The sequence below is a fragment of the Anolis carolinensis genome, chromosome 4 (genome assembly GCF_035594765.1).
Source record: "Anolis carolinensis isolate JA03-04 chromosome 4, rAnoCar3.1.pri, whole genome shotgun sequence".
Lineage (NCBI taxonomy): Eukaryota > Metazoa > Chordata > Lepidosauria > Squamata > Dactyloidae > Anolis > Anolis carolinensis.
The window spans coordinates 23,025,841-23,042,693 of record NC_085844.1 but is presented as its reverse complement, the minus strand read 5'-3'; the positions used below and the strand labels follow the sequence as shown (position 1 = coordinate 23,042,693).

The following is a 16,853-nucleotide window of genomic DNA, read 5'->3' as shown; positions in this document are numbered from 1 at the left end:
TTGAATCAATATTGAACCATCTGCTCACTGCCCTTACAAATATTACGAATTTGAATAATAAAAGTACCTTTTTTCGTTTGTTTCTGATGTCTTCGGATGAAGCTGTAGAGGAGAAGCCATGTTGGCATGCCTCTCAGTCAATCAGAGCGGAAGAGGGAGGGAGGGAGAGGCATGGGACATCGATCTGCTAGCATTTTAAAAAAAATGTTGCTTCAAAAATCCCCAAAAATCAGTGGATGGGTCAAACATTATGAAACTTGATAGGCAAAGAGTACTTAATTTTTGCTTCCATTCTGGCAAATTTCATCATAATAGCTTTCATAATGCAGGAGAACGAAGCCTCTGAATATTGACCATTAATGAAGCAATTCGCCATAACGAGAGAAAAAACTCCATTTCCCAGAAGCCTTAGCAAGCCAATCAAAGTGGAAGGAAGAAGGACAGGGAGGCGTGGCTATCGATCTGCTAACATTTTAAAAAAATGTTGCTTCAGAAATCCCCAAAAATCAGTGGATGGGTCAAACATTATGAAACTTGATAGGCAAAGGGTACTTAATTTTTGCTTCCATTCTGGCAAATTTCATCATAATAGCTTTCATAATGCAGGAGAACGAAGCCTCTGAATATTGACCATTAATGAAGCAATTCGCCATAACGAGAGAAAAAACTCCATTTCCCAGAAGCCTTAGCAAGCCAATCAAAGTGGAAGGAAGAAGGACAGGGAGGCGTGGCTATCGATCTGCTAACATTTTAAAAAAATGTTGCTTCAGATATCCCCAAAAATCAGTGGATGGGTCAAACATTATGAAACTTGATAGGCAAAGAGTACTTAATTTTTGCTTCCATTCTGGCAAATTTCATCATAATAGCTTTCAAAATGCAGGAGAAGGAAGCCTCTGAATATTGACCATTAATGAAGCAATTCGCCATAACGAGAGAAAAAACTCCATTTCCCAGAAGCCTTAGAAAGCCAATCAAAGTGGAAGGAAGAAGGACAGGGAGGCGTGGCTATCGATCTGCTAACATTTTAAAAAAATGTTGCTTCAGAAATCCCCAAAAATCAGTGGATGGGTCAAACATTATGAAACTTGATAGGCAAAGAGTACTTAATTTTTGCTTCCATTCTGGCAAATTTCATCATAATAGCTTTCAAAATGCAGGAGAAGGAAGCCTCTGAATATTGACCATTTATAAAAGCATTGGGCTGAAGCAAACGTTTCTCTCCAATAGTATTATGCCCGCTTTAAAACTACAATTCCCAGGTGTTCCAGGCCCTCTCTCCTCTTAACATTCTCCACCCCCTTTTGTCCTCGCTTAGAATCAGAGAGTCATTGAACAGTAGAGTTGGAAGAGACCTCTTGGGCCATCCAGTCCAACCCTATTCTGCCAAGAAGCAGGAAATCGCATTCAAAGCACCCCCAACAGATGGCCATCCAGCCTCTGCTTAAAAGCCTCCAAAGAAGGAGCCTCCACCACAGTCCGGGGCAGAGAGTTCCACAGGTGAACAGCTCACAGTGAGGAAGTTCTTCCTAATGTTCAGGTGAAATCTCCTTTCCTGTAGTTTAAAGCCATTGTTCCGTGTCCTAGTCTGCAGGGCAGCAGAAAACAAGCTTGCTCCCTCCTCTCTATGACTTCCCCTCACATATTATACATCATGTCTCCTCTCAGCCTTCTTTTCTGCAGGCTAAACATGCCCAGTTCTTCAAGCCACTCCTTATAGGGCTTGTTCTCCAGACCCTAGATCATTTTAGTTGCCCTCCTCTGACCATCTTGACCAAACTTTCATACAGTATGTGAATTCTTGGAAGGTATGAGAAGTTTAGAGAGAAGGAGGGAGGAAGAGGTTTGAACTTTGGACTCCAATTGTGTCATGATTCCCCACTCTGCCACCCACTTGGGCAAGTCACACACTCTCAGCCCAGAAAAGCCAATGGAACAGGAAATAGCACTTTCAAACCAGGAACTAATTTCCTTATTCAGAGGCTGATAGCCATCTGTCAGGAATGATTTGATGGTGTACTACGATTTCTGTTCCTGGGTGATAAATGTCATTTCCTAATTGGTTCTGTCATAGAAACATGGCAAAATCTATGACACTGCCTGAACTTTGTGCAAGCGACATGGATGGAACATATTATGGTTTGGTCCACCAATTTAACAAAGTTTCAGCCACAAAAACAAAGTTTCTGAAGTAGAACAATGACTTTCACAGTAAAGACAACCCAATGAAACAGGAAATAAGACTTTCAAACCAGGAACAGATTTCTGCAATTATTAAAAAATGGTTTATTATAAAAGCTATGAAAATTTGCCAAAAATCAGAGGATAAGGGAAACGTTCCACATTTTGGTGAGCTATCAGTGTTAAATGTGTTCTACCACTGTACCAAGTTTGAAGAAGATCACTCAAAAAATGAGGGCGGGAGAGCCCCCTAAGTCCCCCCCCCGGGGCTGTTTTTGGGCGACCGCGCATGCGCATCCGCCATTAACGAATTAATTTCGAAAATAATGAATTTTCGTTAATTTCGAAAAATTTTGGGGGCCAAATTCGTTATTAGCAACAAAAACGAAAAACTGCCCCCTCTAGTTTTGAAACGAGTTTAGAATCAAATTTTTCATGGATCGATCAAGCCTAATGCCTAATCCATGTATGGTGTTATTCAATATAGGTAGTTAATGTAATGTGTAACACTTTACTTTGAAAACAGGTGTGGTTTTGTTTTATTTATTTAGAAGTAATAAAGTCATGTATACCTTAAATCTTACTGCATTTATTATAGCTTGACCCTTCAGTGACTGTAACACATTTTGTCAGAATCAAAATCCATCTGGAATTAACTCGAATTCAAAGAACAATACATTCAGAGGCACTGCATACAAAAATACATATATTTTCAGAGCTATGGCACAGCAAAATATACCGCAATTTTCAAGTGGACTTTAAAAACTTTTGTGTGGATAGCTGGAAGAAATTCAAGATTCAAAACAGTAAAATTCATCTTACCAAATTGGTAGATATCTTCATATCCAGTTATAATACTTTAAGACATGGGCAAATATCCACTCCCATCCCCCCTCCAACCCCCCCCCCCCCATTTTTGGAAAATGAATACAACAATTGACAGTGAGTGAAGACAGTGGGAGTGAAAACAAATACATTCCCAGTTATAAAGGAACACTTGAATATATGGGAAAATAGTCTCCACCGCCCCCGCCCCCCCCACACACACATACACACACACCCCTGGTACTACTGTCAGTCATAACAATACAGAACATACATCTGTCCTTGGAGAGGAAAGGCATACCTGGTGTGAGAAGTTTCTTCTTCCCTGTCTGTGGGAATGATCGGGTCAAAAGTCTTCATTGTCCTTTCCTTAATGCTTCCTTGCAGCCTGAGATGCTGATAAGAAATAGTGCATAATGAGGAGAGAGAAATTATATATTATGCAAATTATCATTATGGAAATTGGTGTCCCATAGAGTTCTCAATCGAGTTTCAGAGCTCAACTTACAATGATGTCTTGTCTTCCACATGCCTCAGTATTAATGAAGGAGGGAGAGGTGAATGCAGTCTTAAATGCTTAGATGAAGCCAATTTTATTTTAGATTGTGTGTGTGTGTGTGTGTGTGTGTGTGTACACAGACACACACATATATAGATAGAGAGAGAGAGAGGGTGAGAGACGTTTTCAAAGCTGACATCGTTTACCAATTTGCAGCTCACTGCGGATGGATAATATATCCCATTCAACTCAATAAATCTTCATTCCCTACTGTCTTCTAGTAGGCTCATTGGCAGGTAGTCTCATTGAAAGAACTCTGTTTCTTTTACTTGTTTAAGAAAAATAATACCCCTCCTTATTCTGACAGGTATGTCCTTTGGAAGTGCTGGCCTAGCTAGATCCATGCTTTCCAAGCACTCTTTCTGCTTGAATGGTTAGAGGTCTGTGACCTCAAAGCCCACATGAAAATCCCAGCCCACACCTAATACATATGCATAAGGTTGTACATTGCAATCTTATGCATATGTATTAGGTGTGCACTGGGATTTTCAAGAAGCCTGCGAAGTCACAGACCCCTAAGCTTCCAAGCAAGAAGAGTTCTTTGAAAGTGTGGGTCTAGCTAAGTCAGCTTTTTCAAAGGGTATACATATCCGATGAGGATCAGGTGTCCTTTAACTAGAACAAGTAGAGAAAGCAAAGTGCTTTCAATGAGTCATCTACCAAAGAGTTTATTGAGGGACAGGACAGAAAAGAAGATCTGCATATTTTCTAATCCTGAGTGTGAAAAGCTATCTCTAGACACATCAAAAATGGTCAAACCATGCTGGATATTTATTATTGCACTTTGGAACTTTTTCTGAAAATGTCATTTGTCACAAAAGAGGCTTTAACATTGGAAATCATTGGGGGGGGGGGGGGAATGAGCAAAGCTCCTTCAAATTTCACCCAAAAAAGGAAAAATATATATACATAGTGCAAAGACAAAATCATTAAAAAAATTAAACTGGAGCAGGAGCAAAAAAGTTGTCTGCTAAGAGAACATTAAGAGAAAAAACTTGGAAAAAGTAAGTAGACGTGGTAATGAGAGAGAGACAGAACAGCAAAGGAAGTTGGAGAAAGAATGAATGAATAGATAGACGTCAAAGAAAGTAGGAGAAACCTTGGCATTTATTCTATTTAATATTGCAGTCTGACATCGAACTTATGAACCATGAAGCTGGATTCTGTGTTATTTTACTTTTGTTAAATTACTTATATTCCAAACCTGGATTGATAAAGAGTCACACTCTATTATTCAGTTAACAGAAGCTCTTACTGATTTACTTACTTGCAGCTCCCAATCTCATGACTCCTCTCAGCCTTCTTTTCTCCAAATTAAACATATCCAGCTCCCTTAGCCATTCTTCTCAGGGCTTGGTTTCCAAACATTTGATCATGTTTATCACCCTTCTCTGGACAGGGTCTAACTTGTCAATGTCCTTCTTGCATTGCAGTGCCCAGAACTGGACACATTGTTCCAGGTGAGGTGTGACCAAAGAAGAATGGAGGAGGACTATGACTTCCATCGATCTAGACCCTATAATCCTATTGATGCAGCCTAGAATTGTATTGGTTTTTTTAGCTGCATGCACAGAAAAAACACATGCTAACAGCAAACACAAGACTGATCTAAAAGAGGCAAATAACCCATCCAATGTTGCATTTTTAATAATCCATGCAACAAGTAAATATTTATTTTCACTCTACATTCTGAAATGTGTTCGTTTCTGTAAATGTGTCAGGTGTTTCTGAAGCCAAGGGGGAAAGCATGCTTTATCAAGATGATTTTTAAAGAATTGACCCATTTGCTTATTTAATTATTTATTGTATTCTTAAAATTTATTGGACAAGGATGCACCAAATAATTTATATCCTTTACTTCCAAAAGAACTACCTCTTTCTTTGCTTAAAAGTAAACAGATCAGTGGTCTAAATGCCACTGATCTGTTTACTTTTAAGTAGACATACATAGAACTGGGATATATTATAAAGCTTTTTTGCCTATCACTGTACAAAAACCTTGTGTAAGCACTAGTAGCTGCAGAGAAGTCTTCTGACATCTTCAGTAGGCTTGACAAAGCAGGAGAAAGGCACTTCAAAATAATTTGTCAGTAGTTCTCATTCTGCTGTTATTCATTTTGTTTTGATGAGGTTGTCCCACTGAAAATAAATGTCATCCCATGATTCAGCAATTAATGCATCAAAACCCAAGGCTGGGACCTTGCTATATGACAGCATCACCCAAATCCTTTCCAAATGTTGATTATCGGCTTATAAGGAGCACTCACAAATGCATATTTAACTTTCTTTTGGTCAAACAGATCTGTCAAATACTCTTCACAACGCAGATAGGGTGTAAAATTGCATTTCATGCTTCTTTTCTACTTTAAGCCATTTTTGATAGTGCTATTAGCAAAGATAAGGTTGGGCTAAAGCTGCAAAAACATGACAGTGTGGTCTGCAGAATTTCCAAAATATGTGGATGCTTCAACTAAGCAAATAAATCTCAATTGTAGCTCTTAAATTGTATTATTTATTTATGCTGTTATATAGACAACACAGAATGCTATTTCTAAGGACCTCTTCATTCAGGGCATTTTACCCCATTTTCCTGCTTTTATGTAGGACTTAGACAGGGCCTGCCACGTGCCTGCGGAAGGCCCCACTCACATTCTTCCCAAAGTGGAGAGAAAGCGCTGAAAGGTGCTTCCTCCACCACTACTGGGAGGAAAGTGTTGTTTAGGTAGCTCTGATGGAGTTAACCACACTTTCCTCCTCTGTTCACCATGTGATGGCAGAAAAGGTGGCGGGACAACACGTGTTGCCGCACATTGCTGCCTTTTTTGCCAGGCGATGGGGAGTTGCCACCCTTTTTTCTGTGTGATGGGGGAGGCAAACACACCCATGAGCCACCCCATGCACTTTATTTATTTATTTATTTATTTATTTACAGTACAGTAGAGTCTCACTTATCCAACCAGAAGAATGTTGGATGAGCAAAAATGTTGGATAATAAGGAGGGATTAAGGAAAAGCCCATTAAACATCAAATTACATTATGATTATACAAATTAAGCACCATGTTTTACTAAAAATCGACAGAAAAAGCAGTTCAATATACGGTAATGTTATATAGTAATTACTGTATTTACGAATTTAGTATCAAAACATTGCAATGTTTTGAAAACATTGACTACAAAAACATTGACTACTAAAATGCCGACTGCGTTGGATAATACAGAATGTTGGATAAGCGAAGGTTGGATAAGCAAGACTCTACTGTATTTATATTCTGCCCTTCTCACCCTGAAGGGGACTCAGGGTGGATCACAATGCACATATACATGGCAAACATTCAGTGCCATTAGACACATGACACATATAGACAAACACATAGAGACAGAGACAGAGGCAATTTAACATTCCAGCTTCTGGTTTCATGAGGGGATGTTCGATTCCGGCCACAGGGGGAGCGACCGCTTCACCGGCCACTTGTGACACCAAGTCCTTGATGGAATACTTCCTCATACTTCCACACACCGCTGGAGATTTTTATGGCATCGTAAATTAGTTAAATTAGCCTCCCTGCATAAGCAGTACCTAAATTCCTACTTGACAGATGCAACTGTCTTTCGGCTGCATAGGTCAACAGCAAGCTGGACTATTAATGGTCAGGAGCTTACCCTGATTCGGGCTAGCTTCGAACTCATGACCTCTCAGTCAGTAGTGATTTATGCCAGCTGGCTACTAACCAGCTGCACCACAGCCCGGTCCTTCCCTTTTGTGGTGCAATGGCATGGCCTGAAAGGTCAGTGTGAAGAGGTGGTAAGTGTTGTGCAACACATGACACTCACTGTGATACAAATTAGAAGATCTGTCAATTTCACTGCTTCCTGCATTAAAAATCTTAAAATCTAAGGAGTTTTGCCCATCCTTAATATGAGAAAATGTTCAACAAAAAAACTTCCAGCTTAAACTGAATTCTCTTTCCATCTGCATGAGGTTAATTCAATAGGTACAGACATTCCTGCCTTCCATATAACTGTTAAAGATGAAAAAATGTGTGAGAAAAAGAAGTAGCAACTTCAGTTCAGCAAGATACACATGGATGAAAGACACATATTCAAAACAAACCCTTCAACAATTTAGCACTCAAGGTCCTGGTCTGCTTGGATGATTGTGTTCGCATTTGTTTCTCCCACATCTATTTTCCTCATTCTGAATATGAAGTATGTTGTTAATTTCTTATATTAAAAATTGGAAAGCAAACTGCAAATCGAACAAAGTCTAGCACTCCATATTGAGGCCCATGCTCACAAGCTGTTTGGTGATTACTATGTTTTAACACAAGTGTGGAATGGTAATGTTTGAAAGGGCAGAACACAGAGATGGGCAGAGATTTTCAGACACATGCCAGAAGGTAGTGGTAGCCAAATGAAAAAGCTAGTCTTGTTTATATTTTTATTCCTGTTTCTAATGTATACTGTGAGAGAAATTTCAATTTAATGAAACAACAGTGAAAGAAGGAGAGAAAGATACTGATAGCAGTTGTAGTTTAAACTCAACTTGAACATGACTTCTTCAGAGTTTCTGGACTCCTTTTTGTAAAAAAAGGACCAAAACACCTGGAGGAATAGACTTTGGGAAATACTGGTCTACATTATCTACTGCATCAACTAAAGCTCATATAATTAACTACATATACCTAACAATATAACCTCTTCTGGCAGAAACATCATTTGCCTGCATTCCAGTCGCTAGTAGAATGACTCTGCTCTGCCCCAGGCAGTTGATACATAGCAAAGCAGGTGGTGATGGATGCTTGTGAATGCAAATAGTAATAGTAACAACAACAGTAATAGTAACAAAAAAGTAAAAAAGGCCATCTTCTCCATTCTTGTGTGATGCATTGCCCCCACTAGTGGAAGATATGGCACACCTTCCAGCAGATGTCAGCTCTCAGACAGCTATATAGAAGAAGAGACATTCTTCCAAGAATCAAAGTTCCAATCAACCTACAACTTTATTTATTTATTGACCCTATTTATACCCTGCCTTTCTCTACCCTGAAGCGGACTCAAGGTGGCTTACATATAGCAACTATTAGATGCCTTAAAACGCACACAAACAGTAATTTTAGAAATAAATTAAATTAATAGATATTAAGCATTTAAAATATAATATTCAATATTAAAATCACACCATCCAGAAATCATAGTCCAAGGCTGTTCTGTCGTCATTATACATATTCCAAGTCTATTATTGCACTGCACTATTCTCCAAAAGCATGATCCCAGAGCCAGGTTTTTACTTTCCTTCTGAAGACTAGAAGCAATGGGGCTAATCTAATGCCGCTAGGGAGGCAGTTCCACAGCCAAGGGACCACCACTGAAAAGGTCCTATATCTCATCCCAGCCAGTCGTGCTTGCGAAGCAGGCAGGATCAAGAGCAGGGCATCCCCAGATGATCTTAATCTCCAAGTGGCTCATAGGGGAAGATACGTTCAGACAGGTAAACTGGTCCGGAACCATCTAGGGCTTTATAGCACAATGAATTGTGCTTGGTAGCAGACTGGCAGCCAGTGGAGCTGGCTTAGCAAAGGAGTAGTGTGCTCCCTGTGCACCGCTCCAGTGAGCAACTTGGCTGCCATCCATTGGACCAAATGAAGCTTCCAAACAGTCTTCAAAGGCAACTCCATGTAGAGCACATTGCAGTAATCCATGAGAGATGTAACAAGAGTGTGGACCACCATAGCCAAGTCTGACTTCCCAAGGTACGGGTGCAATTGACACACAAGTTTTAATTGTGCAAAAGCTCCCCTGGCCACCGCCGAGACCTGAGGTTCCAGGCTCAGCGGTGAATCCAGGATCACTCCCAAGCTGTGAACCTGCATCTTCAGGGGGAATGTAACCCCATCCAACACAGGCTGTAACCCTGTATCCTGTTCAGTCTTGCGACTGACCAAGAGGACATCTGCCTTGTCTGAATTCAATTTCAATTTGTTCGCCCTCATCCAGACTATCAGAGCTGCCAACTTTAACTGTCCTTACCAGCACCAGTACTGTCTATCTCATGCTCCAATCGATGATTTTGCTTCGTTGTTTTGTGCTAGCTGTAGTTTCCATGCCGTGAACACTCCCATTTATTACAGCACTCTAATCAGGAAGTTACCAGTTCATAGTCTATTGCGCCTAAATAATCCATTCCCATCAAAAGCCTTATCTGGTGCTTCAAATTACAAAGTCCACTTAGGTCTACAATGTATGAAACACATACAGGTCTTGTTTACTTAATTTCTGGATTTGATAACCACCAGTTATCAGAACCTTCTTCTTACTGAGATTTCTCTTTAGTGTACTAAGCCCATTATAACACCCATGTACTGGTCCACCACCTTCACAGCCTCAATTAACTCTGCAAACAAGGAGAAACAAGGTTGTGTGTTATCAGCCTACTAATGACAAACAGACCCCAAACTCTAATGACTTATCACAGTGGCCTCATGTAGAAGGTGAACAGCATGAGAGATAGAATGAAAGCCAGTGGCCCTCTCCCACTTCTGTTCTGTTACCCTTATAGAAATGGAATGGTTTTAACATAATGCCTTCTATTCCCATCTGATGAAAACTGGTAAGATATGGTGATGAAAGTTATTAAAAGCTGTTGTGAAAATTTGGAAATTAACTGGGTAGCACTTTTTCTTCCCCAGCTTTCACCCAGAGTAGGTCATCAGTCAGAATGATTAAGGCTCTTTCAGTGCTACACTCAAGGAAAAAAACAAACTGAAATGTGTCCAGATAAATTGTTTCCTCCAAGAACATCTGAAATTGTGCAGCCACCACATGTTAAAGCACCTTGGCCCAAAAGGGGATATTAGTGATAGGATAGTAGCTGCAGCAGGAATGCAGCTTCTGATCTCCAGTTTCAGACTATACTAAAGCTGTGGTCCTCTGTTTCCCTAATAACTGTGTCCTTCTGTTTCTGTTTATATGCACTGTTACCACAAATGTATTTATTTACAATTGCTGCATTTCCTAATTGCTTATTGAAACATTTCCCCTTAGCTATTCCTGCCACACAATTGTATCGAGGGCAATAATCTATGCTGTCCAGTGCCTGCTACATTGCTGTGGTGAAAAATCATTTCATATTATCTGTAGCAAGGGAACACCCTTCAGAAGAGAAGATTATTAAACACGAAGCCACTGGAATGGGAAGCTAGATTGATTACAGTCCCAATGACAGATATACAGCCTCTTCAGAAGACAGGCAAGCATCCACTGCAGCCTTCCTCTCTAGAGGCAGCTTGAGGATGAATAGGTTGAGGAAAACAGAGGGTCAGGAGAAGCAAATTAGACAGGGCAGCATCTGACACCCACTTTGCACTCACTTTGCACAGGTGTAAATGACTGCACAAGCTGTCAGCTAGTGAGAATTACACTCTAGGACTTTTATTTTAGAAGCCCTGTCAAAGATGTGACATCTGCAGCTATTTTTAGTTGTGCTGCAGTGTCTCTGCTGGCCGAGTTTGGTGACTAGGAAACAGGCTGGAGGAATCGAGATAGTTCACACCATGCAAAGTCACAATGATTTTCTCTGTATGAAATGCTGAAGTTAGGGACTTATTCTACATAAAATTCACACCTTTGATGTGGGGAAAAATTGCTTTACTTTTGCACAGAAAATGCTAGCTAGCATACTGTCAATCATTTACAAAGTAATCGGTTAGTGTTGTTGTATGTCTTTCGGGCTGTGTGGCCATGTTCCAGAAGCATTCTCTCCTGACGTTTCGCCCACATCTATGGCAGGCATCCTCAGAGGTTGTGAGGTATGGATAAACTAAGTCAGGAAAGGAAAGAATAAATATCTGTGTAGAGTCCAAGGTGTGGCAAGAGTTCTTTGTCACTGGGAGCCAGCATTAATGTTTCAGTTAATCACCCTAATTGGCACTGGAAATGTTTTGTCCCTTGCCTGGGGGCATCCTTTGTTCAGTCAAGTCCTCATTGTGTTGGTTCCCATCTACTGTTTTGATTTTGGAGTTTTGTAATACTGGTAGCCAGATTTTGTTCATTTTCATGGTTTCTTCCTTTCTGTTGAAGTTGTCCACATGCTTGTGGATTTCAATGGCTTCTCTGTGTAGTCTGACATGATAGTTGTTAGAATGGTCCAGCATTTTTGTGTTCTCAAATAGTATTCTGTGTCCAGGCTGGTTCATCAAATGCTCTGCTATGGCTGATTTCTCTGGTTGAATTAGTCTGCAGTGCCTTTCATGTTCTTTGACTCTTGTTTGGGCGCTGCGTTTGGTGGTCCCTATGTAGACTTGTCCACAGCTGCATGGTATCCGGTAGACTCCTGCAGAAGAGAGAGGATCCCTCTTGTCCTTCGCTGACCGTAGCATTTGTTGGATTTTCTTCGTGGGTCTGTAGATAGTTTGTAGGTTGTGCTTCTTCATCAGCTTCCCTATGCGGTCAGTAGTTCCCTTGATGTATGGTAAGAACACCTTTCCTCTGGGTGGATCTTTGTCTTGACTCTCATGGCTTGTTCTTGGCCTTGCAGCTCTTCTGATGTCTGTGGTGGAGTATCCATTGGCCTGTAGAGCCCAGTTTAGGTGGTTGAGTTCACCTTGGAGGAGGTGAGGTTCGCAGATTCTTTGTGCACGGTCTGTCAGGGCTTTGATTGTGCTCCTTTTTTGACTTGGGTGATGGTTGGAGTTTTTATGAAGGTATCTATCTGTATGTGTAGGTTTTCTGTAAACTGTGTGGCCCAATTGTTGATTGGGTTTGCGGATGACCAGAACATCTAGAAATGGCAGTTTTCCTTCCTTTTCTTTTTCCATGGTGAATTGGATGTTTGGGTGGATGCTGTTAAGATGGTCCAGGAACTTGCTGAGTTCTTCCTCTCCATGGCTCCAAATTGTGAAGGTGTCATCTACGTATCTGAACCAAACAGTTGGCTTTTTTGGTGCTGTTTCTAGGGCCTGTTTTTCAAAGTATTCCATATAGAAATTTGCTACTACTGGGCTGAGAGGGCTCCCCATGGCCACTCCATCCTTCTGTTCATAGAATCCAGTGTCCCACTGAAAGTAGCTAGTGGTGAGGCAATGGTGAAACAGGGCTGTGATGTCTTCTGGGAAGTTTTGTTTGATTAGTGTGAGGGTGTCAGCTACTGGGACTTTGGTAAAAAGGGACACCACATCAAAGCTGATCAGGATGTCCTTGGTGCTTAGATTGAGGTTGCTGATCTTTTCTATAAAGTGTGTAGAGTCCTTGATATAATGTGCAGTGAGCCCATCAGCTTTGATGTGGTGTCCCTTTTTACCAAAGTCCCAGTAGCTGACACCCTCACACTAATCAAACAAAACTTCCCAGAAGACATCACAGCCCTGTTTCACCATTGCCTCACCACTAGCTACTTTCAGTGGGACACTGGATTCTATGAACAGAAGGATGGAGTGGCCATGGGGAGCCCTCTCAGCCCAGTAGTAGCAAATTTCTATATGGAATACTTTGAAAAACAGGCCCTAGAAACAGCACCAAAAAAGCCAACTGTTTGGTTCAGATACGTAGATGACACCTTCACAATTTGGAGCCATGGAGAGGAAGAACTCAGCAAGTTCCTGGACCATCTTAACAGCATCCGCCCAAACATCCAATTCACCATGGAAAAAGAAAAGGAAGGAAAACTGCCATTTCTAGATGTTCTGGTCATCCGCAAACCCAATCAACAATTGGGCCACACAGTTTACAGAAAACCTACACATACAGATAGATACCTTCATAAAAACTCCAACCATCACCCAAGTCAAAAAAGGAGCACAATCAAAGCCCTGACAGACCGTGCACAAAGAATCTGCGAACCTCACCTCCTCCAAGGTGAACTCAACCACCTAAACTGGGCTCTACAGGCCAATGGATACTCCACCACAGACATCAGAAGAGCTGCAAGGCCAAGAACAAGCCATGAGAGTCAAGACAAAGATCCACCCAGAGGAAAGGTGTTCTTACCATACATCAAGGGAACTACTGACCGCATAGGGAAGCTGATGAAGAAGCACAACCTACAAACTATCTACAGACCCACGAAGAAAATCCAACAAATGCTACGGTCAGCGAAGGACAAGAGGGATCCTCTCTCTTCTGCAGGAGTCTACCGGATACCATGCAGCTGTGGACAAGTCTACATAGGGACCACCAAACGCAGCGCCCAAACAAGAGTCAAAGAACATGAAAGGCACTGCAGACTAATTCAACCAGAGAAATCAGCCATAGCAGAGCATTTGATGAACCAGCCTGGACACAGAATACTATTTGAGAACACAAAAATGCTGGACCATTCTAACAACTATCATGTCAGACTACACAGAGAAGCCATTGAAATCCACAAGCATGTGGACAACTTCAACAGAAAGGAAGAAACCATGAAAATGAACAAAATCTGGCTACCAGTATTACAAAACTCCAAAATCAAAACAGTAGATGGGAACCAACACAATGAGGACTTGACTGAACAAAGGATGCCCCCAGGCAAGGGACAAAACATTTCCAGTGCCAATTAGGGTGATTAACTGAAACATTAATGCTGGCTCCCAGTGACAAAGAACTCTTGCCACACCTTGGACTCTACACAGATATTTATTCTTTCCTTTCCTGACTTAGTTTATCCATACCTCACAACCTCTGAGGATGCCTGCCATAGATGTGGGCGAAACGTCAGGAGAGAATGCTTCTGGAACATGGCCACACAGCCCGAAAGACATACAACAACCCTGTGATTCTGGCCATGAAAGCCTTCGACAACACATTAATCGGTTAGTCTTATAAAAGCACAACATTTTCATATTTTTAATTGTAATAGTGATTATATTGCCATGAACAGAAGTGAGCCTAAAATTCACTTCAAAAGGCAATTGACCATCCAAAGGTCTGTATTCTGGTGAGCAGACCACATCAGGACCAAGTACCCAGTGAGCCATGCTCCCATGACCAGAAGCAGGGATTCACAGAAGGACCTGGCAACTATTTGTTATAGTGTCTCTCATTGCTGGGAAGGAGTTGGTCGTATCATAATGCAGCACCATTCATCAGCAGCATAGTCTCTCCAGACAAGTGACTGTCTTTTGAGTTTAGTTCTAGAAGTCAAATGGGAGGTTAGAGTATAGCTATAGCATCATAGTCATAAAAAGTGTACAGTCGGGGTGCCTCTTGAACTGGTATTGCAACTCTGTTCAATTGTGCTGACCTTTGTCTATGTTAGTCCAAATGGGGTGGCTTAAATATCCTTGGAAACCACTAGAAGCAGTGATTCACTTTTAAAACAGATTACTTTTAACACTCCACTTTTTAAAGTTTAGAAATAGACTTTCAGTCACTTCCTCTTTCATTATTTGTTCAATCCCACCCATACTACCCACTTCAATATACTATATTTTCTTCAGTTTTCTGAAGGACTTTGAGCATCCTGGGGTATAAACATTCCTCCTTAAAATACATGTTTTCCAATCCATAGAGAAATATGGAGAAATAAGCAAAAGCAAAACAACAACAAACCTTCACAAAGCTTTATAAAAGATGCACTTTTCCTCGAAGATTGTCAAACAGAGGGATGGGCCGACGAACCATTTTATGGTGGCTCACATCAAGGATTTTTCTCTCTTAAGTTTTCCCTGTTATCACAAAATGTACAAAGATTAACATTTACCACTGCAGGGTAGAAGCACAACCACTTCCATCCACATTGTAAAACAGAAAATGAGAATGAAAATATGTGCCACATTGGGCAATGTGAAATTAAGAGCCATTAGATACTGTTCATGCCCACCTAGAATGATAGAATCATAGATTTGGAAGACACTTCATGCAACATCCAGTCCAACCCCCTGCCAAGAAGCAAGAAAATCACATTCAATGTACCCCTGGCAGATAGCCATCCAGCCTGTTTAAAAGCTTTCAAGGAAGGAGCCTCCACCAGACTCCGCGGCAGAGAGTTCCACTTCCTCTCACAATGAGGAAGTTCTTCCTAATGTTCAGGTGGAATCTCCTTTCCTGTAGTTTGAAGCCATTGTTCCACATCCTGGTCTCCAGGGCACAGAAAACAAGCTTGATCCCTCCTCCCTATGACTTCCCCTCACATATTTATACATGGCAGTCACCATGTCTCCTCTCAGCCTTCTCTTCTGCAGGTTAAACATGCCCAGCTCTTTAAGCTGCTCCTCATAGGATTTGTTCTCCAGACCCTTGATCATTTTAGTTGCCCTCCTCTGGACACATTCCAGTGGAACACACATTCCTGTGTTCTGGGAAGCACATCTGCATACAACATTCATACATAGATCTTGAAATGCAAAATAATTCATATGACAAAACTATGTACACACGTAAGCAAACACCTACTTACCTTATTAGAAGGGACTGCATTTATTTGTTATACCTTCTTTTTATTGTAGTGGGAAACAATTTTTCCTTGTTCTTTTACAAGAGAATGGCTGCATCATCAGCAGACATTTATGAGTCCCTTTCTGATTTCCTGTCTCTTCTGCAGTTCTTTGCCATTTACCTCAGCTGCCCACTCTCCTGGTATTTTCTGCAAATTCAGCACTGCCAGAGCCTGATACATCTCCCTCCTACTCCAGGCAGGTTCTTTGCCCTCTAAATCCCCAATCCATCTCATTATCATGGTAACTCCTGTCTTCACAGTTCTGCATGGCACAACTCTTGGCACTATTTAACATTAGCGTAGGTGATGACAGTTTTACTGCCTTACCACTTGGGTTAAGTTTACAGCCATATATATTTTTTCCTAGCTTTGGCTTATTCCATTCAATTTTATTTTGTCCATGCTTTTGTCCTGAGGGTTTCTATTTAATGAAGTTAGATTACAGCCCTCATAGATGCTGTCTCCTTTTGTCAGCAAAGAAAAATCATAGCAACAGCACGATTCTTAATATCTTCCTCTTTTTATACTATGAACCATTCTATGTAACTCAGAAAATATATTTTTAAAATGATACATTAATATGTGCATTCACAGGAGTGGCTTTGGTTATGTTTCAGCAAATATGAGCAAGATTGTTTTCCCTCTTACCCAAAATTGCTAGTTCTAACACAGAAAGCTACAATGTTTTCTATTTCACAGGGGAGTGGTAATGACTCTTTATCATTGTTAATTATTGTCAAGTTGGATTCAACTTATAGAAGTCTTATAGATGGGAGACTGCCAAGATCAGAATTGTGGCTTCCTTGATTGAGTCTACCCATCTGTAATGTGACATCCTCTTTTCCTGTCATTTCTTTCACTTTTCCAAGCATTATAAT

General features: G+C 40.9%; 1 long non-coding RNA gene across 4 annotated transcripts in view; it reads right to left on the bottom strand.

The window, feature by feature from the left end:
- Positions 1–16,519, bottom strand: part of LOC103278472 (uncharacterized) — a 272,474-nt gene extending 255,955 nt beyond the window's left edge. For 3 of the 4 annotated variants that reach the window (XR_010005890.1, XR_010005892.1, XR_010005889.1), the window contains exons 1-2: positions 15,090–16,519; positions 3,308–3,402 (exon numbers count right to left, since the gene is read on the bottom strand). This is a non-coding gene — a long non-coding RNA (uncharacterized LOC103278472). The remainder of the gene's footprint in view (positions 1–3,307; positions 3,403–15,089) is intronic. The other variant, XR_010005891.1, reaches the window with a different exon arrangement.
- Positions 16,520–16,853: the final 334 nt, after the last annotated feature.